The sequence below is a fragment of the Dendroctonus ponderosae genome, unplaced genomic scaffold (genome assembly GCF_020466585.1).
Source record: "Dendroctonus ponderosae isolate FM_Combo_2020 unplaced genomic scaffold, Dpon_F_20191213v2 Dpon_F_20191213_5, whole genome shotgun sequence".
In the NCBI taxonomy this organism is placed as follows: domain Eukaryota; kingdom Metazoa; phylum Arthropoda; class Insecta; order Coleoptera; family Curculionidae; genus Dendroctonus; species Dendroctonus ponderosae.
Genome location: NW_026018715.1, coordinates 12,732,476 through 12,748,392, shown reverse-complemented (window position 1 = coordinate 12,748,392; position 15,917 = coordinate 12,732,476). Strand labels below are relative to the sequence as shown.

General features: G+C 36.5%; 1 protein-coding gene across 1 annotated transcript in view; it reads right to left on the bottom strand.

Annotated features, from left to right (window-relative positions):
- The window catches only part of LOC109545607 (zinc finger protein 79), a 76,668-nt gene that overhangs the window by 28,600 nt on the left and 32,151 nt on the right, over nt 1-15,917 (bottom strand). The window lies entirely within an intron of this gene.

The following is a 15,917-nucleotide window of genomic DNA, read 5'->3' as shown; positions in this document are numbered from 1 at the left end:
CGGTGCTGGCTCACGTGCCACCTAAGCACGTGCAAACGATGTTTGTTCTGTACACAATGAGCTTGTAGTTTGCGAGAAAATGCGGTGCGATACTTGAGCCATTTCTTCAGCTCGATGGTTTTTTCAACAACCTATTAAACATTAATATAAGTGCTGTTAGATTTTAATGGGGCGGTAAACTGTAAAAAACTCAACCAAGTTTCTCATAATTTAATCGGCGAAAAAGCGACTTATGGTCGAAACCATTCAGAGCATCTGAAATGATTATACATGTAGATCGATTTTAGTCCAATTTTCCGCATAACTTCTACTACAATGTGCTCTGATTGCAGCATTTTAATCCGAAATAAGCTCTCAGTATCAATCAAAGGTGGTACCGTAAAGGTATCTACTGCTTGCGGTTTCAGGCCGTCGATCAAACAATATTTCTCTAAAGATTTCCCCGATATAAATAAATGTTTGCTGCGGCAAACTGTAACAGAACATGTGGCTGTCCATATTTAATGCACTTTGCATAAAGGAAGCACGTGCCATTATAAATTGCCACTTCGATGTTTCATTAATTCCAATAACACATATTATGATAATTAAGATTGGAATTATCATCACTCTAGATTCTGCAAGAATGGACCGTTACAGTTGGCTGTTTAAATGGTTGTTATAGTTGAATGTGCTTATTAATTCGCTTAGAAAAAGTTAATCTCCAATTTACAGCTTGAGCAGGTGAGGAAATAGTGGATGGCAACTTTTATACACGGCAAACGATTTTTTGAGTATACCAAAGAGGATTTTGGTGCTGATTTTACGGAGAATCACACGAAACCCGGCCTATATCCAATATAATGGTTCGAGCAAAGTGGAAGGTAGGTAGGTATCCAATCTGGCCTGGGGCACGCATTCAGCTACCGCATCATACTTACACGCACATCCCATCAGAACAAAACGGCTGATGGTTTACATAATTACCAGATGAGAAAAACATACGCCAAGAAAAAGAACCGGAGAGAGGTAATCATCTGCTGGGTGCGAGACAAGTGTTTATGGAGGAAATTGAAAACGCCCCGAGAAATTCTCCGACGACGAGAATCGGCGCGTATTTTTTCCAAATGTCCATTCAATAGTGTGACCACTTTGTCGCTAGTTCATTTCAACAAGGGGAAATCGATGAAATTTTGAAGAACCACATTTTAAAATCAAAAGACCGTTAAAACTGGCATCACTACCAAAAAGCTGGGGACATACTAGATATACCTATCAACAACGGCTTAATACCCAATATTCACTTGCCTTAAAATATATGGAATTATTCTACCTTGTAGACTGGGACAATGAATTTTTAGCCAAACATTAGCAAATTGGGTAGATAAATCCAAAATCCGTCCCTGTCCATAAGTTAACTCTTCAGTAGCCCTGTATGCGAACCCTGAGGGCTTTGGGCCACACCCAACCGGTTGCGATCATTACAAAATAAAACAGAGCACCATCCGCGCGGTTACTGAAGCAATACAATTTTGCCGCGGGCTGGCCGAAGATGCTGGTGCTTCTGAACGAAGATTAAGAGCAGAAGAAAGGAGAATTGGCTCGTAGTGAGATTGTTTTGGAGCGGACCCATTATCGGTCTTACAGGCCAGGCCAGCGCTCACACATCTAGTTCCACTGTTTTTTCCACTTTTGATTTGTCTCAGAGTTCGAGGAAGTTTGATTTTGTCGCTGGTAGGGTCGGTATTCAAGGAACTGCTGAAGTAACAGAGTTTCAAAGGTGTAACCTGGAACAGCAGTTTCAGGTAGCCGAATTATTTTTGGAACCGTTTCGTAACCAGCCCAGAACCGATGCGACACCGTCGAGCCATCTTTCCAATAACCATTTGTATAACTCAGGTGTAATCTTCGCTCAGCATTTCTGTTGTGGATTATTTAATGTTATTGTTGACTTAATAACGTGCGTAAATAATTGAAATTGCCAAAACTGGTGGTACCCGACCAATCAGAGGAAGTTCAGCTAAAAGATGGACAAGAGGATTATCAACTTATTCAATTTTTGAAGATTTTGACCAACTTGCTTCATCAACAAAAAAACACAAGAACATTTTCGCACGCAAAGCCTATATTTTATTTAATCCATTCTATTTTCTTATCAGTGTTTTCTTCTTTAAGTTGCATCAGAATTTGTAAAAGTTCTTCATCATCATCATGGCGAATTTCTAGTCAAAAATTTAAAAAGAACATTCTACTTTTGGAACCGAATTTTGAACCTATTTGCAAAGTGGAACTGCAACGTTGTAACCTGTTACATAAAAATAACCATTTGAAACACCGTAGGTGAATAATCAGACAAAATCACGGTAAACTCCTGCGTTATCTGCACCAAGAATCTTACTAGATGACCATTGAATCAGCCTATGTTGAATATTTTCGATAAAAACGACCAAAAATATGGATTCAAACATCTAATAAATGGTGCATAACAACCTAAAATAGCGTGCATACTAAACTACTAATTCATTCATTTATTAATAGCTTAAAGTGCTTTTAATCTCCAAACTTAAACCTACGCAATTTCGGCCTGATAGAGCAACTTATAGTTTTTAAGAGCATTACTCTGTTCTGATAAATATTTAATTAAATATTTTACTGTTTAATATTAAAAAGGACCGTTGCATAAATTACCGATACAACTAATTTGGATTAAAAGTTAGTTCATCCGATGAAGAATGGGACGAAATTAACATCAATGTCCACACAACGGACTTAAATTGGAAAACCAATTAAGCAATAAGACATTGAAAATAATCTTTTCAATGAATGTAGGACCAAAGCAATATAGAAAAGTCGTCGAGAAATTGCAACATGAACCGCCTACTTTCAGTACATTTCGACCCCAAACGCGGCCAATGTATGTATATTAATTTTAATTGTTTGCAACAAATGCGCGTTCGAACATAATTTAAACTTACATACAACATACAGGCAATCAATAACATACAATGAAGTCAATTCCACTGTATATTAAACATAATGCTCTAATAAATTGATCGCTCTTGGCATTGATCTCGGCCGCATGAAGTCCGGCATCTAAATTATTTATTAATATTCTCAGGAAATGAGGATTAAATTCCACTGCTATAACTGTAACTGGAAGTGCGGCTGCGGGATGGTCGCCATTTTGAATAATTTTCGCGAAAAGGAAGCACGTGCCAATATAAATTTATATTAGTGTTATTTTGAGTTTCCCCATTATGATAATTTGCGCAGTCTAAGACAACAACCTGCATAATTGAATAATATTATTACAACCAAATTAATTAATTGCTGTTTCGATTAACTCGAGAGAAAATCTAATCTTCATTTCCTCACTTACTTTGCCCTGGTAAATCAACTTTCCCATTTGCCTGCTTTGGCCTTATCTGGACTTCCGATGGTAAATTTCCTTAGACGGACGGAAATTTAGCCACTAGTTTTCTTAATAAAACCAGCAAGTGAGGAAGTTCATAAAACCCAATTGGTTCACGAAATATGTATTTCAATCCATTTTTTTGGTACTTTTCGATTATCATGAATGAATTTTTCACTTTTACTACACCGGCCTCCTTCCATTATCTTGACCAAAACATCCACGTATGGTCCAGCACTTAAACCCACCGTTAATTTAACGATATTTCTTAATGGATCCATAGTTTTACGAAAGTAACAATTAACCGGCCTTTTGGCGGCTCGATCACCATTGAGAACAATTTTAATGAATGGCTTTGAAACAGGAAGTGAGAACATTAGTTTAGAGATTGAAGATTTGCCTCCTCCTGCTCCTAATTTAAATCATTTCTGATGTAACTTTCAGACCTTGAACAAGAATAATTTAAAGAATATCGAATTTATTTGGTACAATTTCTACAAATGTTGTTACAAAGTAGGCACATTGACGCCATAAAAGACCAGTAGATCAACTAGAAAATCTTGCCATAAGGAAGAAGATCGTTTAAGAGCGCATCACATGAAATGCCATAATAATAAATGCGCATCCGAGACACTTACCACTAAAAGCACGCCTTACTACAGCCATTATCTAGATACAAATCTGTGACTTACCTGAAATAGAAAAACAAACATTAATATTCATTATGCTAGTGTCGTGATACTAAAATTCAATGACTAACATAAACATTTACTGATTCACTTTTGCATGTAATGTGGTTCTTGTAAATAACTCAATTCCGGTAATAAGTCCCAATATGCTATTGGTAAGTCCGCCACATTATTTTCCAATTATCTGAATGATTTACCAGAAATATTCCACATGTGAATTTTCATAGTCATGCTGAGCAGATTATCGTTGACTATTGCAGGATCGGATTCTGCTTAAAATAATGAAATTTAACTCATGTACTAAAAATTACAATTCGCCTGAGAAATTCATTGTCTAAAAAAATATGTATAAATGAGAGTGCAATAAAGTGTCGAACAATGGGCGGAGAAAGTGTTTATGGTTTCACCTTATTATAGTAATTTAACGCTTTTCATTAAAATTACCTAGATATTGGAGTTTTCCAATTGAAGCCAATAAATCCAGTCAACATACAGACTGAAGAATGCTTCGCAAGGCTTTTTAAACAAAGTGTGTGTAAACCATACCCATAATTGAACAGGCCATTTTGTAAAGATTGAACGCTTCTGCTGTGGCTTTAATTGCACATAATTAATTTTTAACAGCTAATTACCTACCCTAATTAATACGATATCAAGTATTTTTCAAGCAGCATGATATTTTCTCGTAATTATGTGGATGGTGTTCCTTTTAAAATATTATTTACTATCGCATGTCCCAGCCCCATATATTAAAAACATCAAGAAGCAGTGAAAAGCACAATCTTTCCTATCTCTGAAATGACACCGAATTAATCACTCACACCAATTAGAAAGAGTCCACTTTTGTATCGATGATATTATATTTCAAAATTATATGATTATGTTTCCAAGTATTAACATAATTTAAAAGATATATTTGGGAAAAAAACTGGGTAGTCTTGAGCGCAACCATTAATTAATTTCAAGTAAAATAAATTTTACCATAATGAGGATATTAAGCTGTTTTACATGGACGTTAATCCATTAAACTGATAATAAACAGAGGCTGATTGAGTTATGAGACTACAGTTGAAAAAAATGTATTGACTGCCAACTAACCACTGTCCTACAGTTATTTATTCTAAATCGCTTTTTTCGCGTTTTTCGCACATCTATCCCAGCATCATTAATAATGCTAATTATATTTTGTGTTAGCATTCAGATCAATTTATTGCTAATTAATCAGTATAAATTGCGGCATTTTTCGCAAATATTTAAAATTTTAATTATCGTATTAATAATGTACAAATTTGCCATCATTTTAAATGCAGCTTTTTATTCAACTTAAAAAATGTCCTAATTAGCCCAATTTGTTCAAACTGACTAGATTTTTCATAAAAAATGTTGACATAATTGACAATTTCATTGCACTGCTAAGAATTAATTGGTCGACGTAATTTGTCACTGTTTATAATAAGTTCACTATTTACCTTTAAATGAAACTGCATGCAGTTTTAGGTAAAATCGCACTTTTTAATGACTTCAAAACCATTATGTTGCTACACTGTAGCCGTAGATCTTTATCGATCTATCCTATCAACTGTTTTAATAACGAAGAATGAGGAAAATTATTTTTTTGCCACAATAAATCAGATCTAGTTCTGCACATAAACGTGCCGCAATTGTTCTTTTCCATGAAACATTACGACTCCGATTTACCCATTAGTTGCATATAATAAACGACGTCTTGCAAGGGATTGTATCATAAACCTTCATTTGCTGCTCACAAGGTTGTTGATGTGACGAAATACAAATTTCTGGCCTGTTTTTTGCATCAAAAACAATGTAGGGGTAGCAGGCATTTCGAAGCACATCTGAAGATCGCGGTTATTCATGTGAGCAAAATGTTTGCAAAAGATTGTCCGTTTTTAACATCGTTCAATGTGAGTAATTAAAAATGTTCCAAAAACCAACGGCAATTAGTGAACAAAGTTGACTAAGAATCTAATTCAAACGCCACAGAAAATGCAGGTTAATAACTGTAATAATTAGGAAAAAATTAATAACATCTAAAACCCACGACTAATTACAAGTTAAACAACCTATTTTTGGGTGACATACCCATCCACCTGACGCACGAAACCAAACACACAAACAAGTTTTTGTGGATGGAATATAAAATCCTCGAACCCGGTGAGTCCATAAATCATCAGATTTTCATTTAATTGGTTTTTTAATTGGACAGGATGTAAACAAAGCAATTTTAATTGAAAACTCGACTCATCGAGCGTCGTACTATTAATGGAGAGGTGGTACTTGTCGGGTCGCTATCTAGTTCGTATAATAAGCGGTGTCCATTAAAGTTTCGTTTCATTTATGCATGGAAATTGCAGCAGTAATTATTGGAAAACTAGCCATCTAGTTTGATATGGAAAAGTATACGTGTTAAAATTGATTAGATCGATGGCAAAGGGAAATTTGAATATAAATTGATTGCAATCAAATAAGCGCAAAAGGCGGATTGCGAATTATTTTTTACACATTAAAGTAGTGCGGTCTGAAAGAAAGGCACTGGAGGGCCTCGGACAAAATATAAACAACTACTCCATTGGAGTAGTTCTACTGTCAATGTTTCTACTATATTTTAGGCCACCTTCAGTGCTTAGGTACTAGTGAATTAGAGTTATTTTTTGCAGCGGGATTTGGACAAAAACGTTCTTCCAAAAACCTCCAACGTTTTGAAGTTATTTTAAGCAGTCTTCAAGGCTCAGGGCCTGATGATTTTAGTCCGAATCACTCAAGTCAAAAAGTTGTGTATATTTTGTCTAAATCCCGTTGCTTACTACTATTTTGCAAAAATATAACAGAAAAACAAGAGACAAGAATATGCCATTCACTCTAACCATCAGAAAAAGCACACTCGACGATATAATCAGCCTTATTAACTGCAATAATTAATACGAATCCTCGTAATGGGTGTAAAAAGTGACTGACAATGTTGAATCGATACGTACATGTCTTGTATGGTGGTTTATATTCTGCTAGAATGTTCATCAGTCTTGACGCTGAGCTAAGGATGCATTCTTGTCTAACGAATGAAGTGACCAACCGGAATGCGATAATTGATTTTCATTATTCCTTTTTAGATAGCTGTAATTGTTTTATTACGCGATTCAGATGGTTTTTTTCTGCCATTCCTTCCATTCACTCTTTTCAATAAACAACGCGCGAATTTACCATTTTGTTTACGTTTTGGGCAATTAAAGATGTAAAGCCTTAAAAGTTTCTTTAGGGAGATGGTTGAAAAATATTATATAACCACACTTGAATTTACTTATTTGAATTGTTTCGACTTAATATCGCATTAACAAAACAATGTTAATCAGCTCTAAAGCAGCTCGTGGGTATGGCAAAATTACATGGATCAACGTAGCATAAAATTAAGAAAAACTGCGATCTTGCGGTGGAGTTTTTATACTACGATCTGATTGTTGTTATGTTGCGAATAGTACGCCTGAATTGTTAATGTAAATAGCGAATTTGCATGTAAATGGCTTAATGCTGAAACTATGGGAAAAAATTCACATTTAGTTGGTCAAGTGAGGAAGTTTAATCAGAATCAGCTGACCAATTGATCTCAATCTACTCTTTGTTCCTCCACATCTTTTGATGAAAAAAAATCAACAGACAGTTACTGGCACCATGTGCATTCCAAAGAACCACTTTATCCGGTACTACAGCTTCGGATTAATAAAATGTGACTGTTCCTATTTTCAAACCGCAAACAATCAGCAATTAGTTGTCTTTGCTGTGCATAAATCAAAATGTATTACATTGAGAGTGGAAAAATCGTGGCCTACAATGAACGGGAAACGAAGCAAATCGCAAAATATGGAGAAATACGTTTATCGGTGTTGGAAATGACGCATTATTGCACTTGACTTCATTATAACAGTATGACATTATTTACGTTGTTAATAATACTGTTCGTTTAGTTATTTACATTTCACATCTTAATCAACCGTTTTATCGCGAAATAAATTAAACGCTCTTATAGGACTTGGGCTGTAATCACAAATTTGGGGTTTAGTAGCAGGCATTTTTCTGTTCATAGACAACGGAAGTGTTATGCAAAATGAAGCTGATATCATGGTAAAATACTGAGAAAACAGCAAATAATCCCAACTGAAAATTATATGAAAAGTGTGAAGTGGGAAAAAAGGAGTTGAGTTAAATGCCTTCCTGTTTGAGCATCAGCAAACGCAAAAAAAAGCCTGAACTGTCTAGTTGGAATTAGTAGTTTTGCCCCTTGAAACAGTGAAATAATAGCCCGAACCCCAAGCTTCAACGATTCCAAGTCTTGAAGGACAAAGTTAAAATTATTATCTAAAGAATCTTATTTTAAGCCGCCGTGAAAAATTATTTCTTCCTGACGTTTCGCAAGCACGAGTGGCTTGCATCTTCAGACTGGTGCTGCGCCATGCCAAAGTCCCAACAGTGCAAGTTTCAAACAAGGGTCGAAAAATCCAAACCGTTGTCACAAACTTACTTGAAAAGTTATGCTGATCAAAATATGCTTTTGCGGTCATGCAGGCCAGCTTGCGAAGCGTCCGGACAAAATAATTTTCTATTTCGCTTCAAAGTTTCAAGATTCATAGAATTATCAATTTGCTTTAGCATCGATCCATCTGTTTGAACCGCTAATAAAATGTAAACCAAATCGTGACTATACCGCCCGTGTTCAATATCTCGTGTGGTTTCGTCTGATGGGTTCAAATCCGGAACGTATTCCGGCCAGTACTTGACTCGAAGAGATCAACCAGCACGAATCCGATTGTCAGTCCATCCGTAAAGTAAATCGAATATTGTTAACAATGTAAAAGTGATTTCGAATAAGTAGGCATCCGTTAGGCCGCCAACTAAATAGTGGATTGTACTTCTGGGCCACAAAGTTATGTTGGCTTGTTTAGAGAAGCGATTGCGGCAGAATGCCTCCACTTTTCCGCCACAATTTTTTGTTCTTCTCAGCGCCATTAAGAAGAGTAATATCTTTAAATGGTGAGCGCTTAGTGTTCAAGGTATTAAATATGCCTTTTGCGAGAACGGCCTTAATGGAGCGCATAAATCAGAAGCTAAACGTTGTAAGTCGGACGGGCGATGAGTTATACCCATTCGAAATGTGTAAAACCAGGTGAGCTAACTCATAAATCCTACAATGATTTCACCGTATCCAAACGACATGGTTTACTCATTTTTCCTCCACGTGTTCTACTGATTTAAGCTGCAGAACTAGAAAAAGGCTTGAAATTGAGCCATCCATCTGCTCGATTAAGCTGAGGAAAACCGGGTATTATTGGCGATTGGGATGCAATCCGAAGAACGACGCATGCAGTTCCGAAACGTCGAATTAATGCAAATGATACCCGAGTTATGTGAAACCCTAATTACAAGTCATAAAAATCATTAACATATTCATTCAGCTGTCCCGATAAAAAGCTGCACGGGACAAATTTCATTGCACAGTTTTAAATCCACCATGGCAATAAAATGGCCAGCCTGATTTGAATAGGAAACTCGTAAACAACTATCGGGATGTCGCCACGATCGTCTCGAGGATTTAATTAACGATAAGGTAGATTATGGTTGCCAGTGGCGGGTTTCATCCATTTCCAGAAAATTTTCATCTAATTCATCTTTGAATTACACGGTCTAAACAAAACTGAATCAAACGTACATGTGAACGTGGTTAAGTTAAGAAGGGGAAGCAAAATGGAAGCTTTTGCAAAGGAGGAAGGAGAAGCGAATATTGAGGAGTCCACTTGAGGAGAATCTGGGAGAAAAATTAAATCGAAATTGAAAAACCGAACTTTTTTCGTCGTTCAATATGAAACCGATCCATCAAAAGTGCGCATTATAATTAAGGCTTTTAAATTCGATTGGAGTCATATCCGACGCCATAAATAAGGCCTTTGACACCATGCAGAAGCTGCGAAGAATAATATATCATTAAAAGCCCGCTCCAAAGGGGTATAAATAACGTACCATATTGACAGTCTCTCTATAAGTACATGCCCCAGAACAGTTTGGATGATAAATGAACGCTTTGGTAATTGTATCCATATGGCTTATTGAGCAGGCACTTTTGGTCTGGTTTTGAAAATCCGTTACTTTCCGTGCTTGCCTGGCAAAAGAAAACTGAACTGGATATTGGGATCTACTTTAATTAGAGAGCCTTTGTCGTGTTATAAGAAAACAAACGTATCAGAAGTGGAAAAACGTTAATTGCGCTACGCTTCATAAACTAATCTAATTACTGGTTACATGCAAATAGTTAATCTCGACCTTATTGAGGTTTTTTGTCTGGTTCCAATCTGCATTAGAAAACCTATTGCAGCTTGACCGTGATTTTTCCTCGGTCGAGGATATACTGATGAAGAAATGTTGATGCATTGATTAGGCGACTAGAGTAATTGAGTAGGTTGATCTTTGTGTTGCAAGACTAATTTTGTTTTTTTTTCTGGGTATTTTGCCTCAACAGGTCCTTTATTAACGAACTTTATTAATTCTGCGAACGACGACGGTTGCAGTAACTTTACCAGGAATACTTTTAATAGTTTCATCTTTTTTTGAAGATTTTACTGTTCGATTGAGCTGATGTTTGGTTTAATTTTGAAATGCTGTTCAAAAATGATTTTGTCCTTTTTCGAAACCCGGTTGTTTTTCTGCTCAATTTTCAATTGGGTCTTTTATGCAAGAAATTGCTGCCTCGGGACGTTCTCAAAGTTGCGAATGATTTTTATTTATATTTATTTGCTATGCTTGCTTGTATTATGCCGGTATAACACGGAATGTAAAAAATTTGGAGTTTTTGCTATTTACTAACTGGGCAATGACGATGTGGACAGAGATTCTCGAAGTAAAGTGACTAGGAATTAGGGGAATAATAACAGCGGGTTTCTCGCGAAATTATTTATGAATATTTGTGCTTAATTGAATGTGATCTTCCAAGCATAGTTTGGTGCTATTTGCCAGTTTCAAAAATGTTCTTTAAAATCCCTGATGATGGCGGAAATTGATACTTTCCGGCCTTATACAAGAAAGCTGGCATTTTCCATAGGAGTTTCCTGGAATTTTCCACCTCAAGTTGAGTTTGAGACATGAATTTTCAAACACTTTTTCCACCAAAAACTAATCCAGTGCAAAAATTCGCTTTAAAGTTCTTGATAATGGTGTTACTTTGATATTTTGAGGATTTATAAATAAAACTCCGTTCTTTCAAATGGAATTTTCCAGTCAAGTTCAAAAATATTTCCGGGAACCCTCGATGAAGCTGCCGAGCTAAGAATTTTCTATTACATCTGGAGCCTAAGTTGTCGTAGGTTCTTGATTATCTTTTGATAGAGAACTCGTTCTTTATTGTGAAATGAACACTCTTGAGGAATTTCTTTCCCAAATGCCCAAGCAAAAGATGCTGAAGATAAGAATCTAGAAATTTTCGCCTTCAACAAATCTCTTCCACTCGAGTCATCGTTGCTTCTTCAGCTCAAGCAATCAACTGTAGAACCCCGCGTTAATGCGAGTTTTTTGCGTTAATTTCACCGCCCAATGCTCTTAATCTCCCCATAATCGTGCGTTATGTTGTTTGATTTTGGTTTGGCGCGGTGAATGTTCACTAATACAATGTGGGTACTTCCAAAAGAACGTCGAAGAAGATCGTCAGCAGCACAGACATTTCCTGCATGTCGGCGCTTATGAAGCTGCAGAAATTGGAGCAAGGTCGATGTCCGGCACGAACGGTGAATGTCAAAAACGCAACATTTACGAAATTTATCTATATTCTCGAATATTTATTTATTGATAAATGGTGCAACGGCAATTTTCTACAAAGCCATCGCCTTTTAACGACCGCAAATTTATGGGAATCAGCAAATGAGCGCCGCTGAGAATCGATGGTATCCTGCCTCGTGTCTTCCGGAATGTTTCAAGCGTTTTCCTACACGCCCTGCTAGTGTTAGAATTAAATCTGTTTGGTCATGCTGGACACGAAGAAACAATACTGCTTTCTTGAGCAGCAAGAATATAATCCATGTTCTAATAGGAAGAGTATCATCAAAGAGATAAAGCTAATTGAATTGGCTGGTCGTATCGTCGCTGGCGACAGTAATGATCAATTTAAATTGATCAGAATCAATTTGGAACGTCAATTAAACCGATGAGAGGTGATTTTTAGTGGCTAGCTATTTTAGGAAGTTTACCATTAGTAATAATGGCTTTTCCTTCACACAGAGCCAGTAATCACCTCTGTGAGCACACTCTCTTCATATATTTCACTTGCTGTAGAACCAACGCCCCTTTTGGCAGCTGGGACCGATTGATAATAAGTGAAAGAATATTTCAGCAGAAACATCACATCAAACCGATTTTCCTTTTCCTATTTTCCTGAGAGTCGCTGCTATCTGGGAACGGTAAATAAACGATTTCTTTCACCGCACATAAGTCTTCGGACAAAGGTGAAAGAATAGGTGCCGCACGATCTCGATTTGCTTCACTTAGCCAAGATGATGATGGTGCGGAGGTACCTAATGGTACCGCACCTGTATGTGAAGGTCGCCACGAAAAATACTTATTAATGACCGAGCGGAATGCATGCATGGGGAAGATTACAGAAGTCACGAAAAATCCCAATTACTGACTGCCAAATGGATCGTCAGTCTCAACAAGCAGGATTGGCTTCAGTGGCAAGATTTCTCAAAGGCATTTGATACCGTCCAACGACCCGAATGGAAAGCGTTGGAATATCAAGCCCAATTACCTGCCTGATGATGATAAGAAAAGCAAATGTGGTTTATGTAACAATGATTCCCCAAATAGATTGCAATAAATAAATTGGTTTTCGATCCAACATTTCCTATTGTTTACACTTAGATGGGATTAATCGAAAAATAGTCAAACCAGTTTAGTTCTTGTGGGCGAAAAACGTCCAGCAAAAATGCTGCAAGGAGAAAGTGGCTGATGCTCCTACTAGAATACCGGGAATCCCGATGATTAAGCACCGTTCCTTTCATCGACAAAAGAAAATTCCAATTTAGTCAAATCCACATTTAAAACAATCGAGCAGAACCGATTCGTAGGCGTCTCCTAATACGAACAACCACGATATCGGCTTATTTAAATCAATACTAATCCATCATGCATAGTGGATCATACATCAAAATGTAAACGCCCCGGACTGGTCGCTTACGAGCAGGAAAAGAATCGAATATTGATCGATATCGAATTTGGAATATTTACTTTGATAATTTTTGTGGAAAATTTGCGCCGATTTTTTCTAAAAGAATCGGATTGGAAACCGATCATGTCTTCTCATACTACAGTAATGCGGTTGATTGGTCCAAATTCTCGGCAGGCATAATTTTCCGCAATATTGCCGAAGGCCATTGAAGGTTGTTCGACTATTATCCGATACTTCGGTTTACCGTTTTCGATTTTTGTTTTATTTATTGACCCGATCTGCATACTGCAATATATTATTAGTAGCATTTTGTGCACATTATACTTTGGTTATTTTATACGGAAATTGCCTGCAATTGAAACACGGAACGCAAAACCGTGAAAAAAATCAGTTTGGGGTCGTCATTTTATGCAATAAAATTCCAAGAATAAACCCACTATTTAAAGGGGCAGTTTGGAAAACTTTAAAATTAGTTCAAGTGTCCTTGTCACAAAAACGGAGCAAATCTAAGATGTTTGATTTATGAGCAGCGGAAAACACGGAATGGGAAAACACTTATCAAATGCCTAAAATTCTATGCATAGAATTTCCATAGCAGAGAAGCGACAAATGCAACTACACTCAATATTTTCACACTAAAAAACTTGTTAGACCACAAACTGTCTTTTGAGGTAAAACACACGCATTTCAAATTTATACGATGTAAAGCCCCAAATTTTCGCAAACCGCTCAAAATGTCTCAAATTCCACGTAAAAAAGCGAAGAATCCAACCAAGCCTTAGCCCCCATTAATTGAAATTGAGCATAATTTAAAGTTATGAAGAGGAGAGGAATTGAAGAAACCGAATCATCAATCAATGAGATCATTAAGAAGTAAATTACATGGCTGAGGATTAAAAAAAATAGATTGTATCTTGTCAACCCGTAATATCGAAAAGTAAGAGCCAAAATTAAGGCAGCACCTGATGCACGTTTGGATCCCATTATCTAATAAATGTTGATTAAATTAATTATTCAACATTTGCCCTAAAGGAACTCGGATACCGCGGCTTTGCACCTCTCATCGAATAATAATTAACGTAATACCTAACAGTAGGAAGTGATAACAAAACACTTACGTTCCACATTACTTTCTACAGTGTTTTTCATCGTTACCAGAGCAAAAGCAAGGAACCTTTTTCTCCACTAAATTTTATACTTTCAGATCATGTCGTCCCATATTGAAACCACTTTCGGTCTTAGGTGTGTACTTTCCCTTTGAAATTAATTGAAGATACTTAATAAAGTCGTTGTTTAACTCCTATTACCGTAGATAGTAACAGTTACTTTTGCCTTCAAGTTATGTGAAGAGCCAGAGATACAATCACATGGAAGCGAACGTCTAATAAAGTAACTTTGAGTTGCTGAATGAAAGGTTGCACACTTTATTGAAGAAATGACAAAACACACATTGTCAGCTAGAAAAAATCAATTAGTTTAGGAATGCGAAAACACACTAAATGCTTGAAGCTTTGAGCGCTGTAAAAAGAGACAAATTGTAAAACAGTGAAGATCAAAAAGCAATTGAAACACGTCAGAATAATTAAAAACAAACATTGTATTAAGTTAGTCAAGTATTTAAAACACCTCTAACAACCATGGACAAATATCTAATCCACGAACACAGCAAGAGCAATTGAAAGAAAAAATGGGCTAATTTGATCGAAGTACCAAACTTTGAGTGGTTAAAAGCCGCAATCATTTCATAATTACTCATCTAAAAATCGTAACGGTACCGCTTGAAGATGTACAATCAAAATGAATGGTATTTGGCACTAACTACATAGTGTGCCCAGATGTAACTTGCAAATAAATAGGTACGTAGCTTACAATACCAATAGCCCGAAAAAAATTAATTGCTTTTTCAATGGGTATTGTAGTACTTACTGGCGATGCCCAGAAGCCATCCTGTATTACGCTAATGGAAAAACGAAGTGTACTTGTTTGATAAAAAGAATTTCACAGCATAGAGTATGTGAAGAGCGTGGATAAATAAACGTGAATGTGAATGTATGAGACACACTTTACCATAGGGAAATTAAACACTGCGTTGCAACAAATGTATAGATTGAAAAAATAATGTTAAAGGCAAAGGAAAAAAACGTATTCGACCAATACCAGACAGTGTACCATTAGCAATGCCCAGAAGCAGTTGAAACGGCCGTTGTGTGCCCACGAATGGATCTTATCTAAAATTGATTTAACCGCTTGATAGAAACTCATAAACAACACGAAGAATAGGCCCTATTTTGAAGATAATAGAGTTTCTATGTCGATAATTAGAACAACACGGTACGGCCAGGAAATTGAACCTATTGAGAAAATAATGAAGCGATATTGTATTGTATGTTGCAGCAGTTCGATTTGTTGAGGAATTCTCAAAGCAAAATACTTTTGCCCACCACATGACCGATCGAAAATGCACTCAACAACATCCTCAGCAAAGATGTCATCAACTTAGTCAGTTTTTTTCGAATTTACATAGGCCTTCCTGCTACCGATCTGAAATTGCCAATGATTATGAGTTGCATGCTTGGTGAGCATATTCGTAATTGCATTCAACTGCAGGCATTTTACCTGCACTAAT